This window comes from Staurois parvus, unplaced genomic scaffold (genome assembly GCF_062004578.1).
Source record: "Staurois parvus isolate SC_StPar_1 unplaced genomic scaffold, SC_StPar_1.0 ptg000238l, whole genome shotgun sequence".
Classification (NCBI taxonomy): domain Eukaryota; kingdom Metazoa; phylum Chordata; class Amphibia; order Anura; family Ranidae; genus Staurois; species Staurois parvus.
Genome location: NW_028318034.1, coordinates 3,046,985 through 3,069,431, shown reverse-complemented (window position 1 = coordinate 3,069,431; position 22,447 = coordinate 3,046,985). Strand labels below are relative to the sequence as shown.

The window sequence follows — 22,447 nt, the reverse complement described above, 5'->3', positions numbered from 1 at the left end:
GTCACCCCCAGTAAGGGAACTGTATGGTTGAAGCTGCTGCAGTTGTCTCTTAACCTACACAGAATGACAAACAGCAACATAACACCACTAATAGAATATACTCTGCACAATATTACACATGTGCATTATGTTATGATTTCGATATCACCATTGTTTAATTAAGGTCTGTAGTGTTACTCGTGTTTTAGCTAGCTCTTCAATTTTTTTTTCTGCAAAAGGTTTTATTATTTTTTCTGAGATGAGATATCTGAGGTGCTCTGAATAGTAGAGAGGAATTTGGAGCTATACCTCACTAAGCACTATGCATGTTATTTTTGTCATGATTTTACAATTTATCTGCCAGTGTTTCTGTCTAGTAGTAGTTTCTAGCAAGTAGCTTGAATAGACACAATGGTCTGGCCCTCTCTGAATATTAACACAATCTGCATGATCTACTGTATAAAAGCTCATCAAGTGTTCTTCACATGGTCCACTGGTATATGACATTATCATTCAGACAATGAATTGTAGACTGAAATAAAAGAAAGCTGAATAGAAGTCATGTGACACCTACAGTAGTTCTGCTCTATGCATAGCAATGTAGTGCTTTATGGAAATGAAAGACACTTCTCTTTTCTCTATTGTCCTATTTGTCAGTTTGACATTAATCTTGAACATCCAGAATATAACATTCCTAACAGAATATCATATTTATTAAACTGTGAACTCATACACCAACTACTTAGGTATTTGGTTATTAATCTTTCAGTTTTGGATTTCACATTCTGGTCCAGTATGCCACTGATTTGTTTCCAATATATCCTTCTAAGTTACACTATATATGTAGAAGTATTTGCTATCCCTTAAAGAGAGACCATCATGGGGAAGACAACCCTAAACTACTTTCAGTCTAAATTACAGGTATGTACATTCAGCAGCCTCTGCAATCCCCCTGTCATGTCTGAATGAAAGCTCCAGCATTTGAAGTTATTGGTATAGCTTGCCACTAAGCCTCACCATAATATAGATTTCTACTGATCTATCACTATGAGGGTCAACCTTAATGGCTAAAAGGAATGTGTATCTTCTGAGTATGCAAGATCCCTTTTCAGAAGATGTATGGTAAGCTAATACCAACCTCTCTAGGATTTAGCTTGTAAAAAAAGTAAACAACTGCTCTGGCAGAAAGTCTCACTGGATTGTTATGGCAATCTTGCTTACCACATGGTCACTTTACAATGTTCATCACCTTTTATCTAGTATGTACATTTAAAAATGTACAGTACATACTGTACTTGTATTTAGTCCTTAAGTTCCAAACAATTGAGTGCTTGATCATGTCCCATCACATGACCAAGTATACAGTAGGTGACGCATATTTTTCCCTGTGCATTTCTGGTTTGAAATATTATACTGGTAGCTTAAAGTAAATGTTGCAAGAAGTGGCAGCAGAGTAGGCCCAACCCTTGTGGAACAAGGACATAGTTGTGACAATGATTGCCTTGACCCCAGTTTCAATCCCATTGCTCACCATGCATTAAATAAATACTAATTTGTGCATTTCATCTCCTTCAACCTCATCCATGAGTGCAGATCACAGTTTTTAATTTCCCCTGTCTTCAGTAGCAGAGTATAACAGATGGCAACAGCTCAGTTTAAACAGATACAAATTTCAAATTAATGTAAGCTTTCCAGTGATATTGTGAATATATGCATTGTTTGATTGTTGTCAAGTCCACCTGTTTTCTTTTCACATTCTGTGCAGCCGTTACACATAACCGGAGACGGAGACTCGATTCAGATGAGTTTATAATATATCACATTTCCAGCCAAGATAAAATCTCTGTTGATATCTTTGTCAGCAGAACTGTAAGGAAATAGGGTTGGGTTTTGTAGCTCCTGACCTAGCTTGTAATAGCAGAAATGATTAAGATAAAACGGCAGATGTACGGGAGCACAAATTAATAGCAAGATAAATATCTTAAATTCATCTTGGTACAATATGGGATAGGTTTATGGCAGCCATTTATTAATTAGAATTACTATAAGAAGTTATTAACATATATTGCAAAGTACGAAGTGTGTTAGTACAATAAGTCACAGGAAACCTGAGTAGGTGACAAGGTGACAAACATTTATGCTGGTTTGCTAAAATGAAAGCCACAAACACCACACAGTAACAAAACTCACACAGATCAAAAATTGGATGGGCTTATAATAAGTTAAAAACCACACAAAGCCATTTTGAGACATAACCACATATGCTTTTCTATCAGACCCAGTGAACAATACATGCCTATGTTGAGGTTATAACAACTGAATAAAAACAGCTCTATCTATACCCTAAAATTGTATTTTTTTTAGGGTTTTCCCATCTTTTAATGGATCAAATTTTTAAAAGAACAAGATGATTTAGATTTCACTTAAAATGCAAACCTCACCTAAAGAGAATCTAGCGACAGATATATTTTCCATAAGTATAACACTTACAGTTAAATAGGACCTTTTTTTTTACAAATACTGTAGCTGCTGACTTTGAAGACTTAAGTATTTCCCAGTGCCTGGGTTTCACTGCTGTCTTCCCATAGCCTTTTCTTCTTACCGCTGTGAGTCCCTGGTGCTGTCATCCTGTATATGGGAGCTGGCTGTGGATTTCTGAGGAACCGCAGTCGGTTTCCCACTGTGCAAGAATTGGTCCTGCAACCTCCTGGGACATGTAACAAGTCCCAGGAGGCTGCAAGAGAGGAGGGATAGGGCAGGCAAGAACTTAGAGCAGATACAGATATAGATCCTTCCCCCCCCCAAAAAAAAAACCTGTAAATCAGTACAAGCTGGGAGGATGGAACAAGACAGCGGTACTTCACTTTTTGAGTGAAGCTCCACTTTAATTACCTCTGACAGGGATCACATTACCCACCCACATCTTTATCCACAATGCCATCATCTGATCATCTGCATTTGTCATGAGAAGGATTCCACCTTTGTGGAAACATTATTTAGGGTCAGCATCGACCTTTTGGACTGAGATGTTGACTCCGAGATGATACAATCTTTATAATTCTGGTGCCTGTATAGTTTTTAGTTTAGAACAGTGGTCCCCAAACTGCGGCCCGGGGGCCATATGTGGTCCTTTGCTGGCCTTTCTCTGGCCATTGGGGCACTATTCCACCAACTGACACCAAAGATGGAATGCCATTCCTCACATTGACACCATCAATGGAAATTTTCTTCCCATTTATACCAACAATGGAGCCTTCTTCCTTCCATTGAAGTGGTTCTAAAAGCTCAAGGTTTTGCATTCTATGCATGAAGGTAAAAAACATTTTCTGTGCAGCATCACCCCCGACCCCCCCCCCCTAATACTCACCTAAGCCCCCCTCTCAATCCATCTGTGTGCACTGGAGTCTCAGCTTTCCTAGGACTTCTTCTCCTCATTGGCTGAGACAGAAGCGGGAGCCATTGGCTTCCACTCCTGTCGATCAAAGCCACTGAGCCAATGAGAAGAGAGGGGTGGCAGGGCTGAGCCATGGCTCTGTGTGTGAATGGACACACGGAGCAGCAGGGGGCCCCCATAGCAAGCTGCTTGCTGTGGGGGCACCCAACAGGAGGAGGGGCTAAAAGTGCTGGCAAGGACTCGAAAAGAGGCGGATCCAGGCTGCTCGGTGCAAAACTATAGTAGGTAAGTATAACATGTTTCTTATTTTTTCTTAAAAAAAAAAAATAAGTCTTTAGGATCACTTTAAAACCAATCATGGGGCACGGTTTATTCCCACTAATGCTGGGCCATTTTCTACTCCCACTGGGCACAGTAGACCCTATTATGTAATTATTCACATTAACAGAATTCAACACCAATAAGCTTGTTTAGTACTATATATACGTTCTTTATCGTACTTACAAGGATTGTTTTAAATTATTTTTGAATATCCTAACTTAAAATGCCTATATTTGGCAAAGATAATGATAATTCTGCATAGTATTTATATAAAACTTTTTATACAATGTAATATTATTTTTCACTACTGAGTATTCTGAGTTTGCTGACTTTATAATTTAAAGTAAAATTAAGAGAACAGTAGGTTAGCAAAGAATGGCTATAAATAGAATTAAATGTAGAAAAGCATAAATAAAATTCTGTAGGTTAATACTTGATTGGCCTCTTGCCTTTCTAAAGGACACACATAATCCAGTTTACATTTTAATACGTAAAAAAAAAAGCCATTCCAAGTATCTACTTCCAATTGCACAATGCTGTAACCTTCAGCTTTGCCAAAAAGGCCAACACAGACTGTGTTTTTTCCAGATGTTAATGCACAGGTTGTGATATTCAGGGCCAGACCCACAAACCAAGATGCCAAAAAAATAAAAACCTAAGAATATCACTTTGGAAAATATTTTTGATCATGAAATGCATTTCCAGCATTATGGAAAATATTAGTAGAGAAATAAAAAAAAATGTGTTATATGCCAAAAGCAAATGCCATTTTTGCTATACAATAAATCTACCCAAGGCAGCAGTAGTACAGTAATTATAAGGAGAGAGATGCAAATAAGTTATCTGTATCTGGCACAACATTTTACTTACAGTGCGGTGAATCTAGCCAATCCACGTTGTTCTGTTTTATTCCTTAGCACAGCCAGCTTCCAAAGATCAGACACCTGTAAGCAAAGAGGCAAATTAAAGTTTTAGGCAGCTGAGATTTTGATTTAAAGCATGTTTATTCAAAAGGAAAAGTATAAGATGTGAGCTATTGAATTTACAGCTTTAGGAACCTTATATTTTATGACACACTACCAACAGCTGTTCTGGATGCTGTCTGTGTCCACTCTCTTGTGTACCCTGAATAATACACTATTGCAAAACATTAAAATTTTAAACTAAAATAATTGGATGCTGAAAAAAAGATTTTGTGTTTAAAATACTGCATCAAAATTATAGTTGTTTACAACTATAGAGAAAGCATACTGTATACATACAGGTGGCTTTGGATGGTGTGTCCAGGTGTGTTCAGGAAAATGTAACTGCAATCTAGGATATAACATATTTGGGATCTTATTCAGAACATTATGTTGTATCCAGTTTCATTTTAGCCTCACAGGTTGAATCCTTAAATTGGTAGTGTCCCTTGGATTTGAAAGACACACGTATTTAGTCTATTAGGAGCAGACAGACAAGTAGAGAAGAAAAATACTTCTCATTACTAGGAATAGGTGAACTGGGCAAAGTTTGGTTCGCAAGAGGTTCAGTGAACTAAGCACAAAATGTGTTAAACCGGATCATAGCTCTGAACACCACTCCAAGTCTTTGGTAACCATTGGCAAGATTTCTCTAAAAAGGGCATTATTAACAGGGCTCTGCCATCTGGCGCATGTACCAAGGAATTTTTTTTTTAAAACCACTCAGTGAGGAGAGTTTCTTTTAATGCAACTTCAAGCGCAACCTTAAAAATCCACAGATCCCTAAATAACATGCCTTGGGGATTTCTAAAATCTGCAGTGCAGTGGGATTTGCTCCTTTAAGTAATTTTTTTACATTCTGGCTGGCTTGTTTTTTAAACAAAAAGACCAGGGATTCTGTGGGCCATCTTTGACCAAACATAGCCCTGACCATATCTGGTCAACTACATTACCCAGAATTACTGCCACTGTCTTTACATTCCAACAGAGCTTGGAAGTTATAATTTTTGACGGGAGTAGTGATGGGGGATCGTCGTCATGGTGGGGAGGTCAATATCATTGGCGGCTGTTAAATGTGACTAATGTTAATCTACATTGCTGGATAATGTGATTGATGTTGTTTTCACATAAGGGAATATTAAAAAAAAAAACCTAGCAAATGTGTTTTTCAATGTTGTGGATGTTTTAAATTACTATTTATCTTTTTTGTTTTTGAATGAGTAACAAGGGGTACTACATACCCCATATTTATTCATATGGGGTGGATATTTGGGGCCTACTTATTCTAAACATGATTTTTAGATTCATATTAGTACCCCACAGACTCCCTCATCCTGTTTAGGAGAGCAGAGCCCCATCAATCAAAGGTCTCATCAATAAGAGGTAGTAAATAAAAACAGCCACACCACTGTAAAAGTATTTTATTGGAAACAAACAGTGTCTTCCAATGTAAATCCAATGTCGACCCACAAAGTAGATCCATGTCAATCACAATCAATGATACCCAACAATGTGGTTAACTTTCTTGATATAGGGAGCCTCAAGTATATCTCTTAACATCATCAATGAGCTGGAAAACATATTTAGTGAACATAATGCTGTCAAAGACTACAGATATACAGCAATAGATGGTCAGAGACTACATGCATGCTATAAGTGATGGTCAGAAACTTCAGAACTTCAGCCAAGTTGCAAAACATAAAACACGAAGAGAAGGACAGCTCAGAAAAAAAGTAAAATAGTGTGAAAGAGATAAACCAAACCATTTAGGAACTAGAAGTCAGTCTAAAGTACATTTTTCTTCACTGACTTCAGTAAGTACCTAAACAACAAAAACAACAAAAAACCCTCCAAAAACACAGATTGCTGGTCTGCACGTCCCTGAAAAACCATACATAAAGGACCAAAGGGCCACAAATTGGGCAGAATGGCTTTACAGTCATTCCCTTTAGCATTTTCTGTGATAGGAAGGCCTCAGTCAACATATTCTGAGACAGTAGCTTAGTGACAAGCAAATATCTAGCCCTCTCTACAGTTACATCAGGAAAGTCAATGTTATACTGAGACACATAAAGTGCATACAAGAAATTCCATACCATTCCCAGTATCTCATAACATAATGTATATTATTAGGATTATTATACAGGATGTATATAGCGCCAACAGTTTAGGCAGCGCTTTACAAAATGAAGGTAGACATTACAGTTACAAGACAATTTGGTACAAGAGGAAACAGAGAGCCCTGCTCGTTAGAGCTTACAATCTATATGACCAAAAATATAATTCCATCAATAAAGTTTCATAATTAGTGGGGCCAGTTAAAGAAAATATGAACCCTAAGCAAAGTTCAAATTGGGGGACTTTGTTGTTGAATTGAATATGTAGGTGAAGTGATATACTACAGGAATGAACAAGTGGGAAAAGAAGTTTGAGTCCAGTTACAGCTCAGGGTCTCTTCTGCTGTCCAAATATCAATCCTTATATCAGTATCGGCTAGCGTTACAATGAATGAATAGGTCATAGGTCAAACCTTGCATATACCTAAGAACCATACATGAATACCTAAAACAACTTTTAAATGAAAGGCCAATAAATTATATATATATATATATATATATATATATACACACAATATATACACTGCTCAAAAAAATTAAAGGAACACTTTTTAATCAGAGTATAGCATCAAGTCAATTAAACTCCTGGAATATTGATCTGGTCAGTTAAGTAGCAGAGGGGCTTGTTAATCAGTTTCAGCTACTTTGGTGTTAATAAAATTAACAACAGGTGCACTAAATGGGCAACAATGAGACAACCCCCAAAACAGGAATAGTTTTACAGGTGGATACCACTGACATTGTTTTTCCCTACTCATCTTTTCTTACTGTTTTTCACTAGTTTTGCATTTGGCTAGGATCAGTGTCACTACTGGTAGCATGAGGTGATACCTGGACCCTGCAGAGTGTGCACAGGCAGTCCAACTCCTCCAGGATGGCACATCAATATGTTCCATTGCCAGAAGATTTTCTGTTTCTTCCAGCTCAGTCTCAAAAGCATGGAGGAGATTCCAGGAGACAGGCAGCTACTCTAGGAGAGCTGGACAGGGCCGTAGAATGTCCTTAACCCATCAGTAGGACTGGTATCTGCTCCTTTGTGCAAGGAGGAACAGGATGAGCACTTCCAGAACCCTACAAAATGACCTCCAGTAGGCCCCTGGTGTGAATATCTCTGACCAAACAATCAGAAACAGACTTCATGAGGGTGGCATGATGGCCCGAAATCCTCTAGTGGGCTCTGTGCTCACTGCCCAGCACTATAGAGCTCGATTGGCATTTGCCATTGAACACCAGAATTTGCAGGCCTGCCACTGATGTCCTGTGCTTTTCACAGATGAGAGCAGGTTCACCCTGAGTACATGTGACAGACAAGAAAGGGTCTGGAGAAGCCAATGAGAACATTATGCTGCCTGTAACATCATTCAGAATGACCATTTTGGTGGTAGGTCAGTGATGGTCTGGGGAGGCATATCCATAGAGGGACGTACAGACCTCTACAGGCTAGAAAATGGCACTCTGACTACCATTAGGTATCGGGATGAAATCTTTGGATCCACTGTCAGACCCTACGCTGGTGCAGTGAATCTTGGGTGTCTCCTGGTGTACGACAATTTCTGGCCTCATGTGGTGAGAGAATGCAAACAGTTCCTGGAGGATGAATTAATTGATACCATTGAATGACCCCCATGCTCGCATGACCTAAATTCAATAGAACACCTCAGGGATATCATGTTTCGGTCCATCCGCCACTGCCATGTTGCATCTCAGACTGTCCAGGAGCTCAGTAATGCCCCGGTCCAGATCTTGGAGGAAATACCCCAGGACACCATCCGTCGTCTCATTAGGAGCATGCCCCAATGTTATCAGGCATGCATTCAAGCAGGTGGGGGCCATACAAACTACTGAGTACAATTTTGAGTTGCTGCAATGAAATTTCAGCTAAATGGACTAGCCTGCTTCATTTCCATCAAACGATGGGGCATCTTTATGTTTCTAACACATTACCCAGTCCATATCAGTATAGATATCCAGCATGATATTTTTCCCCATTGAGATCTGATGTGTTTTCAAAGTGTTCCTTTACTTTTTTGAGCAGTATGTGTATATATATATATATATATATATATATATATATATATATATATATATATGTGCAATATTTATTTTGGTCTGCTTTATAGAGTGATAAATTAACACAAATCCTGAGGTATCCACTAGCCACCATTTAATGGTGACTTCTTAAAAAACTCAGAATTTACAGCTACTATTAAAAATAAGCAAGATCGTTGGTAAGATAACAATTATTAAAATATAGTAATTACATAACAAATGTTGACTGGGATTTTATTTTAGAAGGGTAGTACATGATTACTGCATGACTGATTGGAAAAGTATATTATCTCCTGCGGTATGGAAATGCTTCAAATTTATTTCTGTATTAATCACTTTTTGTAATCAAAGATTTCCAGCCTTATGTAATAGCTAGCATAAAACAAAGTGGCTAAGTGTCAAGGACAGTAACCCATTGTAATTAATCAGACCTAATTTTTAACTAATCTTTTACTAATTTAAATACAGGACTGTAACATTAAATCGTTACTCTTTGAGCTACCTCATTAAAGTAATAATTTAGTAAAATTAAGTGTCCCTTCAGATCTATGCATTGCACTATTGTGTGGTAAATAGAGATTTGCCCAGGTTCAGTTTGAGCGGAGTTTGGCAAAGACAGCAGAAGGCTTGCAAACCACAAAACTCATTGTCTATGGGTGTAGGGAAGCTAAATTAGTTATTTTCTGGCCTTTTTCAAGATTTATGAACAGATATTGATGAAATAATGGCTTGGGTAGCTGAACACTGCCAAGGAGGGCATGAACTATTGCCTTCTGTGGGGAGAAGGTCTTTTCATGCTACTTAAGGGGCAAAATTAAACATACACACAGGCTTGGGGGATGCCTCTGAGATGCATGTGGTGTTACAGAACAGTAAAACGTAGTTCTTTAATAGCAATAGTGAAAAAAGCTTAGCACAACAACAGTGTACAGAGAGCTTCAAGGAATGGGTTTCCATGGCCAAGCCGCTGCATCTAAGCCTTACAACACCAAGTGCAATGCAAGGCATTGTATGCAGTGGTGTAAAGCCCACCGCCACTGGACTCTCAAGCAATGGAGATGTGTTCTCTGGAGTGATGAATCATGCTTCTCTGTCTGGAAATCCGATGGTTGTGTCTGGGTTTGGTGGTTGCCAGGAGAAAGGTACTTGCCTGATTGCATCGTGCTAAGTGTGAAGTTTGGTGGAGGAGAGATTATGGTGTGGGGTTGTTTTTCAGGGGTTGGGCTTGGTCCCCTAGTTCCAGTGAATGGAACTCTTAAGGCATCAGCATACCAAGACAATTTCATGCTCCCAACTTTGTGGGAACAGTTTGGGGATGGCTCCTTCCTGTTCCAACATGACTGCACACCAGTGCACAAAGCAAGGTCCATAAAGACATGGATGAGTGAGTTTGTAGCGTAGGAACTTGACTGGAATCCACAGAGTCCTGACCTCAACCCGATAGAACACCTTTGAGATGAATTAGAGCATAGACTGCGAGCTAGGACTTCTCGTCCGACATCAGTGCCTGACTTCACAAATGTGTTTCTGGAAGAACGGTCAAACATTCCCATAGACACAGTCCTAAACCTTGTGGACAGCCTTCCCAGAAGAGTTGAAGCTATGATAGCTGCAAAGGGTGGGCCAGCTCAATATTAAATCCTACAGTCTAATACTGGAATGCCATTAGAGTTCATGTGCGTGTAAAGGCAGGAGTCTCAATACACACACAAGCGGGTTTTCCGTACCATGTTCTGGTGTGAATGGGCACTAATGGAGATTTTCATTTTTATCTTTTATTTATACTGTGCTAACATATTATGCAACACTGCATATTACCCAATAAAAGTGTGCAAATTACATGTTCCAGCCAAGTTCATAAACAAGATTAGTAATTAATACTAATTAGATTAGCATTATAGCTGCATCCACTCTGATTATGAAGAATCATGGGATGTTTCTGTATGCATACAATGAATAACCTATCCTGTTATATAAAGCAACAAATGTTTTCAGCTTAAACCCCTTCCCACCCAGCCCTCCCTTTAAAAAGCTTGAACGCCAGGGCTGTCACAGTGGTTCCTGCTCATTAGCATTTTCCTTGGTGCTTTTGAAAACTTTCTAAAAAGAAAAAAAATGTTAACTATCATTCTGTGGATTGCATTAGGCAATGCACTAGTCCATTTTAAGGACACATCATTCATAAAACACTGACAGCTTTCAATTTTAAGTGATCTTTATCTTAAAATGGGATTTACCTTAAGACAACAGTATATAATAAGGTTACTAAAATATGAAATATTTAATTTTTTATGAATTTGGGGAAATTTTTACATAAATATGGGTATATATATGTGAAGGATAAAGTGCAGTAACTTATGACGCCTAGTTAGATATAAACATTCAGTGGTCTAATTTACTATTTTAGAAATCAGATTGTAGCTAACCTGACCTTTGATTACACAATATCTGCCAAGGGGCATACAGAACTGTCATTCAGACAGAGATGGTTAGTCAGTGGCCCCGCATGAACTACAGCATTTTTCCATGTATGCCTTTAAAGAAGAAGCATTGACGTGACAGAAATGTAATTTGGTATATATGCACTGTAAGTTGCTAATATGTATGATTTATTAAAAGAAATATTAAACAACATGTTCATTTATTTTATAAGAACCAAGGCTACAATGTCCCATATTTTTAATGACTTCAGCATACATTGCTTTTTGCTGTGAACAGGAATATACATGTAAAAAATGTTATGTAATAAAATGTCTAGATTGAGAAATTTGATGATAAATATAGTAATATATTTTTAACAGGATTAAAAAAATCTTTTTTGAGTTTCAAAAACTAAGAAAAAGGATGAAGAAGCAGTAACTTTACTGACTATTACAGACACTGCTATTAAGGAGTGACTGTTTAATAGGATCTCGGGACATATCACCGATTTTATCTGCCAACACTCAAGATAATTTAATTTTGTTTTACCATGATATCAAAGATCTAGAATACATTCCACTGTAATACACACTACTAACATCATAGAAGTTCATTTTGTGGTTGAAAAAAATATGCTACTACAAGTATTATTAAGTGCTGAAGTCATAACATTACAAAAAAAAAGGTATACTGATAACATCTTGACAAGCATATATAAATTATAAAATTCATGCATTTCCTACTAGCTCTAGGGCATTGGCTATGAATAACTTAAATTATTGAACACTCCACCCCCGGGCCCCAAAATCAGATTTAAAGAGAAATGATACTGTATTATCCATGGGAATATATTTTGAAAGATTATTGTGTTTTATATTGTAAAGTAGCTTTTGATGTGACATTCTTATGTTCTTTTATAAGCTTGCTCTTCTGTATTTTTAGTATTGCATTAAAAGGGGGGTATTTGTAGGTTAGCCATGAGAGAGGCCCAGTGCAGCTACTCTGTCTCTCTCAACAACTCTTGAAAAAAAGATAACTGCCAGGTAAAGAGCGTATTGATTTTAGTGAGTCACCTGACTTATAGCCATGGATGTACATAAGAAGCAGAGTATTCCCTTAGTCTTAGTGAATGTGCAAAGTAGATTTCCACTTAGCTTAGAGAAAATGAAGATATGCTTACTGTAAGCATCGTAGCAGCATAAAGCAAGAAACGTGAACAAATAACAAATACAGTATGTGCCCATGTACATTACAGATTCTACATAAAAACCACGTTTGCCATATACTGAGAAACATTATTTACATTAAGGTGATCTATTTTACATGTTTATTCACATAGATTTGAACATACTATATATTCCCTTTAAAGGCAATGCTGTCCTAAAAATTAGTGCCATTCTAAACAAAACTAAAATATCTGTTAAGAGCAGCTGGTTACAGGTGACTAAACTAATCTGAACAGATGAAAAGCAGCTTCTTCATAAAGCATAACGACACCTTTATTCAGCTTCTGGCATCATGATAAAACGTTGAACACTAATCATAAAATGATGCAAACTACAAGCTGCTAAACATGTCACAAGCTGAGATATATTAAAAAAAACCTTACAGTACTGTATGACCAACTAAGAAAGCTCCATGCAACAATTCATTTTAGTATTATGTGCAAAACTGCAATCATGTCATGCAGAACCCATAAAATATTCAGGTTATGTACAACATATAGCATTGATTTATTGACTGGGCTAAATATGCATTCATTTGTTATGATTTACATTTTTTTTAATCTCTAGATAAATGATTATGTAACTAGAGCAAATCTTATAAACCTGGTAGACCTGGGGTGCCCTTAGGTCTTGTCCATATGATTACTATTATTGTTTTTTCGCTTTGCTTTAGAAATCAGAAAAACATTTATGAAGACAGGAGCAAGCATCCAATAAATATGCCCTGTGGTATTTATACGTTTCCCCAACAAAGAATATATGGTGTTGAGTTAAAAAAATGTGTTAGATGCAGTTTCATCTCTACACATTTGTTAGAATGCTCAGCAATGATTCAAAAGCTTTTGCAGTGTTAAAAAAATGGAACATGTACATTTAGGTGCCCCTATTTCAGCACCATAATAAATTGGCACCATTCATAGTACCATTTTGGTACCAACCATGAGTTGGTACAAAAGTATTGGCCCAATAAGATGTATACTTGCCATACAGGAAAGACATCAACCCATTAGGTTAAGTCAGGGCTCAACATTTCAAGTCCTGAGACACTAGCCAGGACTGGGAGGGTGTAAGGGTGGGCGGAAGGAAGGAAGGGAGAGGTGGAAGGAAGGGGTGGGTGGGTGGAAGGAAGGATGAGGGTGGGTGGAAGGAAGGGAGGGGTAGGTGGAAGGAAGAAAAGAAGGGAGGGTGGGAGGAAGGAAGTGGTTAGTGGAGGGAAGGAAGGAAGGAAGGAAGGAAGGGGTGGGTGGAAGGAAGGATCGGAGGGCAGAGAGGGGTGAGTGGAAGGAATGCAGGGGTGTGTAGAAAGAAGGAAGGAAGGGTGGGTGGAAGGAAGGGAGGGGTGGGTGGAAGGAAGGGAGGGGTGGAAGGAAGGGAAGGGTGGAAGGAAGGAAAGGGTGGAAAGAAGGAAAGGTGGGTGGAAGGAAGGAAGGGAGGGATGGGTGGAAGGATCGGAGGGAAGGGAGGGGTGGGTGGAAGGAAGGAAGGATACTGTATTATCCATGGGAATATATTTTGAAAGATAATTGTGTTGTATATTGTAAAGTAGCTTTTGATGTGACATTCTTACGTGCTTTTATAACCCTATTCTGCCTTCAGCTAATAACCGAATCTACTATTTCTCCCATGAGTCCATCCCTCTCAGTTATTACCTCTTGTACCACCAGCCCATCCCTATTAGATTGCAAGGTCTCAGGAGCAGGGCTCTCCTTACCCTCTTGCATTGAACTGTATTGTTGCTGTATTGTCTCCCTTTATATTGTAAAGTGCTAAGCAAACTGTTGGCACTATATAAATCCTGTATAGTAATAATAATAATAATAATAATAATAATATGCCAGTCAGCACTGTTAAATCACTTATTAAGAAGTGGAAAATGTGGGGATCTCTTGATACCAAGCCAAGGTCAGGTAGACAAAGAAAGACTGCAGCCACCATTGGCAAAGAAAATCCCACAGGTAACCTCAGGAGAAACATAGGCCGCTCTTGAAAAAAGACAGTGTGGTTGTTTTTAAGGAGTACAAGACAATGATACTTGAACAAAAATGAGCTGCATGGTCGAGTTGCCAGACAGAAGTCTTTACTATGCCGATGCCACATAAAAGCCCGGTTGTAATATGCTCGATAACACCTTGACAAGTCCCACTGGGCTTTTTGGTGGCATTGGTGTGGCGGTGATCAGGGACAATGTGACTGACATGGTAGTAATTAGAGACACTATGATTGGTGTGGCAGTGATTAGGGACACTGTGACTGGTGAGGTGGTGATCAGGAACACGGTGAATGGTGTGGGAGTGATTAGGGACACTATAACTAGTATGGCATGATTGGGGACACTATGACGGTGCAGGCTGGTGATACTGTACATGATCACCACCACAGCAGTACAATGTCACCATAATGACACTGTGCTTGCTCTGCTGACAGTATGTAAAAACAAAAATGTACAATTTTTTTATTTACATACTGTCACCAGAGCAGTGCAGTGTCGCCATAGTGACACTACTGCTCTGGGGAAGGTAATTTTTGTCACACTTGATGACTGTGTAAGCAATCAGTTTCCTTACAATGTTCAGCTGCATTCATACAGCCTTTGTTTACTACTGTGATTATTGGTCCTGTACCATGTAATTGCTGTGACCAATCAAAGTGATTACAGTAGTAAACAAAAGCTTCATGAACAAAAGCCTTTGTTTCCTACCACTACTGTGATCAATGTTATTGATCACAGCAACCAAATGGTAAAGGGACAAAAGAAAGGGCTGCTCCCAAGTAGCAAGCAAGGGAGGATGTACCAATGCAACCCCCCGAAATGACATTTGTCCCGCCCGGCCGGTTATATATAGTGGCCTGGCTGGAATTGGTTAAGCCACTTCAGACAGAAAACCTAGTGTCAAGATCTCATCTTAGTCATTCTGTTTGTCTCCTGCATGCCTGCACATATTGGTCGAAAACCCCCCCCCCACAAAAAAACGCACATACAAAAAAAAATGGGTAGACTCAATGGACCACTTGGTCTTCTTCTGCAGTCACTTGTCTATGTTTCTATGTAGGGCTGAGGTCTGAGCTTGCAGTGAATGGGCAAGCTGAATAGCCTGTTTGCTTGCCCCTGAAACTGAAGCTGATTGCTGCTGGAAGTGATATATTTAGTGGCAATAATACTACCACCAATAAATGTGACATCTTCCCACTAAGAGCCATGCATTTGCTTCCCTTGGTACTAGGATGCTGAAGCTGTCTGCTTCCTAGCAACCAATGCTGAACCTAGGCCCTAATTAACGGATAGCTGTGTAATTCCCTGGCTGGCAGCTGAATGTAAACAAATTGGCCAGGGTTAGTGGCTGACATCATTGACCACATTTGGTAATCCCCAAGAGCACACATCTAAAGACTTTTTTTAGCAGTGTGAACCAAAGCACTTTCAGAAACAGAGTTACAGAACACTGCTGCACTGCAAAAATTATAGTAGGACCTAATTTTTTGTGCTTCAAGGTATATTACAACTAGTAAGTGAGATGGAAAAGTTACATTTTAGGGTGTAAATATTAAGCAAGTATTTGGATTAACTGACCGTTGAGAGGCTAAGTGCGATGATGGGGATATTTTGGTTTGGACTAGGTACTAAAATGTCTCATAAAATAATGGGATTGGGCTTTGGACACTAAAAACAAGATGTATCTGCACTTGTAAACAGTGAAACCATACAGTCTATGATTGTGGAACAAAGCAGGTATTTAACCCCTTGGCGTCGGTGCCTCCCGGCCCTTTAAGGGTTCCAGAAGCTGGGAGGCGGGGTGGGGTTTTAGGGTCATGTAACCACCGTGATGCGCTGTCATGGCGGTTGCATGATCGGGAAAGGTCCCGATTGAAAGAGGAGATCGGGACCTTTCTGTGAGTACCGAACGTGTGTGCTGGGAGCGCACAGGGCGCTTGCTCTCAGCACATATGTGTTTTTTAATAGAATGCAAATGTGCGACTGCTCGGCATCTAGGCCCAGACGCTGGGAGGCCGCACATTTGCGTTTGGCCGGAGCCAAGAAGTTAATACCCAATAAAATGACAGTAATCATCTCTATTTTCAAAAAAAAAATACATAGTAAATAAAAAATCTAATACAAAGGCAGACAATTTCTACCATGTAAACATAAAAAAATTATTTAAGTACTCATGTTGATGACTGTATGATAATAGGAAGAAAGATATTATCACATTTTTACATTACATTATCAGGATGTTTATTTGTAAATGCTGGATTTTGTACCTTTTCTGCTATTGTCTTATAAATAATATGCACACTTGCGTTTGGCCGGCGCCAAGAGCTTAATACCCAATAAAATGACAGGAATCATCTCTATTGCCCAAAAAAAAATACATAGTAAAGAAAAAATCTAATACAAAGGCAGACAATTTCTACCGTGTAAACATATAAAAAAATAATTTAAGTACTCATTCTAATGACTGTATGATAATAGGAAAATAGATATTATCACATTTTTACATTACATTATCAGGATGTTTATTTGTACATGCTGGATTTTGTACCTTTTCTGCTATTTTCTTATAAATAATATTCACACTGGGAAGGAAATACAGCTGAAAATATCACCACTTACTATATTCAAAAATAGAAACGCTTCTGGAATTGCAATTTTCTAGTTGTTGTCGCTTTATTTAAGTGTATGGGGAAGCAGGCCGGCTGACTGTGATGCGGAGACAATTGGAGGGGATATTGGAGGAGTAGTTATTGTGTATGTCAATGGGAGTATTTCAAGATTTGGATTTATATGATAGCCACTGAGGCTAATAACTTGACCTGGATGTGAGCTTCCTTCCTTTTTCTTCTGTTGGGAATATCAGACAACAACACAAACTGCTATATGGAATATATAGCTCCTTATACTCCCAGTGGATTCACTCAAGTGCAGGCTGTCCAGTTTTGATCAAGATACCATATCATTCTAGATATCACAATTAACAATGGAGATGGGTGCCCACCTATAACTATTTTACTGAATCCCTTTGCACGCTATTGTCCCGCATCCCTGTTTGTGTCAATATTTAGGACAATTGGTTCTCTGTCTCCAAGTTCTAGAGGACATAATGCCATAGAGAACATAGTTGCTATATTAGGGCTGTTTAGCCATGTACTGTTTTTTAAAACATATTTTTATGGCTTACTTAATAAAATGTATACTTTTATGAATATGAGTTTGTCCTATACTGTACCAGTATAGTCTCATAGTGTTTTTATGGTTCCTTTAGATTTGTTAATTAGGGATGAGGTACAATGCAGTCTATAATATAATATTCACGGGGGAAGCAGATGAATATCCTCGGTATATGGATTTCAAGATGTAATAAACTAAGGAGCCGAAAACACAGTTAGGAACTGAAAAATTAACAGAACAAACAAAATTAAAACCAGTCATGAAGTTATATTTTACATTATTCTAACTTCAATAGAGGAAGAGATATGAGAGCATGATATTAAAAACGGTTTTGTCACCAGGCCTGTTTGAGATTATTTTTATAAATGTATGTGTTTTATAAAAGTCTCTCCACATAATGCTTCTTGTTGTCTACAATGCAGTGCTGTAATGTTTGAAAAATGTAATGATTGGAGTTTGCATGATTAGACTACAGAGGGATTTTGAGGACAAAGCTAGGAAACTGTAGCCTAAAGATTCTCAGGGTCAGAATATGATGATGCAACAAATGGTAATGGCAACCAAAAGCTTATCTGCAAACCAGCCCTTAATGTTATAATGTAGTAGTCAGGGGTGGACTGACAACTCATGGGGCCCTCGGGCAATAGGGGATCATGGGGCCCCTGTGTCCCTGCCCAAACTCAAAAAAGCCTATGAAAAAGGTACCAGGGGCATCTCATGGAGCCCCCTACTGACCCCGGGCCCTCGGGCAGTGCCCGAGTTTCCAAATGGTCAGTCCGCCACTGGTAGTATAATCATTCTGATTTCATTTTCAACATCTGGGCATAGTTGTAATGTCCAGACAAGCAGAATTGTTAAGAGCTCAAACACTTCATTGCTGTGAAAGCAGAGCCAGGAAACAGGGGGCATTTATACCCAGGCCAGTACAAATAATATACAGTATTTTAGGCTTGAGTTGAAATATTCTCCTTTTCAGACCACAATTAGAGTGGGATTTGTAGTCCGTGAAAGCTACTGGGTTTAACCATTTGAGCTCCAGAAGACTATACCCCCTTCATGACCAGGCCATTTTTTGCTATACCACACTGCGCTACTTTAACTGACAATTGCACGGTCATGCAACAATGTGCATAAATGCAATTTAAATATTTTTTTCACACAAATAAAGCTTTATTTAGGTTGTTTTTGATTGCCAGTGTTTTTTTTTTATTTTTTTACGCTATAAGCTAAAAGAGACCGAACATTTTGAAAAAAACATTTATATATTTTGCTATAAAACATATACTGGAATTTTTTTTATATACTTGCAATGGCAGCAATCGGTGACTTATATTGGGACTGTGGTAGTGTGGCAGTCTGACACTAATAATAGTATATTATAATAATAATATGCACTGTCACAGTACTAATGAGACTGGGTAGTAAGGGGTTAACACCTGGGGAAGCCAAAGGGTTAACTATGTGCCTAGCAAATGTTATTATGTGTGGTGTTTTTACAAAGGGATGTGACAGTTCCCTGCAGTTCGGAGACAAAAAATGCCACATCCCTGCTCTCAGTAGAGATCTGTGCTGTTCAGCACCCCCCCCCCCCCAATCAGAAATAAAGTCATGTATTCTTACGTGATTCTGTGCAGCCAGACTGCATTGTAGCAGTAAAATTACAGTGCGTGGTCGGCAAGCGGTTACATTGCTATCTTACCCTGTTCACCATGCAAATTGTTGCTAAACCCAGGGCCCTGCATTCACTATATCTGGTCTCCCACAGTACACAGAATATGGAAGTGCAATTATTGTAGTAAATATAAACTGCTAAAATACCTTTTCTCATCAGCAGTTAGAGCAGTCTTGTGACTTCTATCAGTGTCTGGTCGAGCACTGGTTAAAGCTTATAGGAGGAGTTTTAGTTTTGTTCTAGGAGGATGCAGGGCCCCTGACCTCTGTCTGGACAGTGCTGACTGGCCCTGTGCTGATCACATGCACTCTTCCAAGAAAAAAAAAAACTCTCAGGGAATAAGAGGGGGGCACTGGAAGAAGGGGAGTATCAGAGAAGGCAGGATCAAACAGTGTTTTTACACAAAGCAGAGGATTAACCCCTTAGGTACCACAATGAATATAACAAGCATGGTTTACTGCATAAACAGACTACTTTTACTGTTGTGGGTTTAGTAACACTTTAACCTCACCTTTAAAGCCAACCCTTAAAGCCAAAGTCCCCCAACAGTTAACTATTAAAGTGAGCCTTCTTGCCTATCACTAGCCTAACCTCCTACACTAAACCCTTACATTAACTAACCACGATGCACAGCTTGTATCATGCTTGGGAGCATCTGCCCTAACAGTCCACAAGCCTTGCAGTGTGACGATATCAGCAACACAAGAAAAATCTGTTTACTGGTTTTGGAAAATATTACAGCTCACAATCGTATTTTAAAGTGAATTTCTGCTTTGCAAATTCAGAGCAAAGCAACAGGTTCACCAAACGACGGCCTTCCCAGCTACACATACTCTGCTTCCTTTTATGCCACTGATGCACCACTTATTCTCCAGAATATACCCTTTACTCCTTGGTATGGGTCGCATGTGATTCGCTCCCACTAATTCCTTATGACAGCCTATGACAGTTCCATCACATGAGAGCTTGAGCCCTGGTTCACACTAATGCGGTGTGGCACCTCGCATGTGATTCGCTCCCACTAATTCCTTATGACAGCCTATGACAGTCCAATCACATGAGAGCTTGAGCCCTGGTTCACACTAATGCGGTGCGGCACATCGCATGTGATTCGCACAGGAACCACACTGCATTCCTGTGCAAATCCCATGCGTTGTCTGTGCGGTGCGATTTGTATGGCTCAAATTGCATTGCATTCGCTTCAAAAAGATGCAGGACCCTTTTTTTTTCCTGCACCTGCGGTAAGAGCAGTTGGTGGCAGTTAAGTGAACCTCTTGTTCAGCCCTTCTTAGGCCAGTAAATAGATTTATGAATAAATAAAAATAATTAGTCAGTGACTTAGGGTAGGCTCCCACCACTGTGCACACATCAGTGCATATGTGTTGGCATGCGTTGGTTATGTGTGCTGCAGTGCATTTTTGCATGCAATGAGTTTTTATGTATGTTGTGGTGCAGATTTTTTTAACCACTTCAATATCGGGCACTTTCACCCCCTTCCTGTCCAGGCCAATTTTCAGGTTACAGCACTCTTACAATTGCGTGGTCATGCAACACTGTACCCAAACTAAAATTTTATAATTTTATAATGTTGTTCACACAACTAGAGCTTTCTTTTGGTGATAATTAATCACCACTGGGGTTTTTATTTGCTAAATTAACAAAAAAAAGAACAAACATTTTGAAACAAAAACCCACATTTTTCTTTGTTTCTGTTATAGAAGTTTGCAAATAAATAATTGTTCTTCATAAATTTAGGGAAAGATATATTCTGCTACATGTCTTTGGTGAAAATAACCCAAATCAGTATTTATTATTTAGTCTGTAGGAAAGTTATAGTTCAAAACTATGGGATATATCTGAAAATTGACCAATCCTGAAGTACTGACAGCCAATCTAATTTCTTGAGGTCAGAACAGTACAGATATCCCCCAAATGATTCCTTTTTTGCAAAGTAGACAGTCCGACGTATTTCATAAGAGGCATGGCGAGTTCTTCGAAGTTGTAATTTTTGTGTCATGAAGAAATTAAAAAAATTATTTTCACTATTTTTTTTTTACATACTGTCACCAGTGCAGTACAGCGTCAGCATATAACTGGTGTGGCGGTGATCAGGGACACTGACTGGTGACAGTACGAAAAAAAAATTATAATTTTTTTCCAATTTTTTTTATTTAATATTTTTAGATTTTTTATTACATTTTTTCCTTTTTTTTAAGATTTTTTTGATATTACACTATAACCAAAGCAGTATAATGTTACCATAGTAACATTGTACTACTTTGGGGGAGTGATCAGTATTTTTTTTTTTTTTTCACAATTTGATTGATTATAGCAAAGAATTTCTTTGCCATAAGCAAGCATTTAACTGAATGAAATTGATTCATTCAGGTTTTTTTTGTTGTGAATAGCTGTAATTGGCCACGGCTAATCACATGACACAGATGGGCTGTGATTGGCCCAGCCTGTGCATGTGTTCGCTGTGACCATTCATAGCTAGACACACTTGTATACAATGGATGACATGAAAGGAAGCCATCCATTGTATACAACTTTCATGTGACCTGCTGTGATTGGTCACAGCAGGTCACATGGTATTGGCAAGGGGGCCGGTACACAGATCTGTCATCAGTCGTGTCCGAGGTACACAGCCGTTGACAGATCTCGCTACAGCGTAGTCCTGCGGGAAAGAGCCATATGGCGTCCTCCTGGAGGGATGAAGTGTTCGCCCGGCCGCCATTTGGCCCTAGTCTGGGCAGCAAGTGGTTAACCTAACATGCTTTGCAGCACTGTGGATGAAATGCTGCCTGCCTTCATTTTTATGGTGTACAGCAACGTGCTGCATTCGTGTGAAATGTCATACTACAAAACAAGGATTTTTGTTCGACCATGTGTTGAGACTGCATTGACCAATGAAGCCTAAAGTATGTGGTGTGCACATATCTAGAGCAAATAGCTAGTCATATACTGTACATAAAGAACAGAAAAAAGCAGTATCTTATTATTATGTACAGCACAATCTTCATAAAGAATATCTAGTATGTTTTACGACAGAAGATAATAACGTTAGCACTTAACAAACAGTAATCTTCCACATTTAGTTTAAATCGTTCTAACGTGACCTTCATCTACATACTGCAGTTGA

General features: G+C 38.8%; 1 protein-coding gene across 2 annotated transcripts in view; it reads right to left on the bottom strand.

Annotated features, from left to right (window-relative positions):
- Positions 1–22,447, bottom strand: part of LOC149459998 (F-box-like/WD repeat-containing protein TBL1X) — a 381,219-nt gene that overhangs the window by 217,129 nt on the left and 141,643 nt on the right. For both annotated transcript variants that reach the window (XM_089680283.1, XM_089680284.1), the window contains exon 3: positions 4,565–4,638. The gene's annotated coding sequence lies outside the window, so the exon portion shown is untranslated. The remainder of the gene's footprint in view (positions 1–4,564; positions 4,639–22,447) is intronic.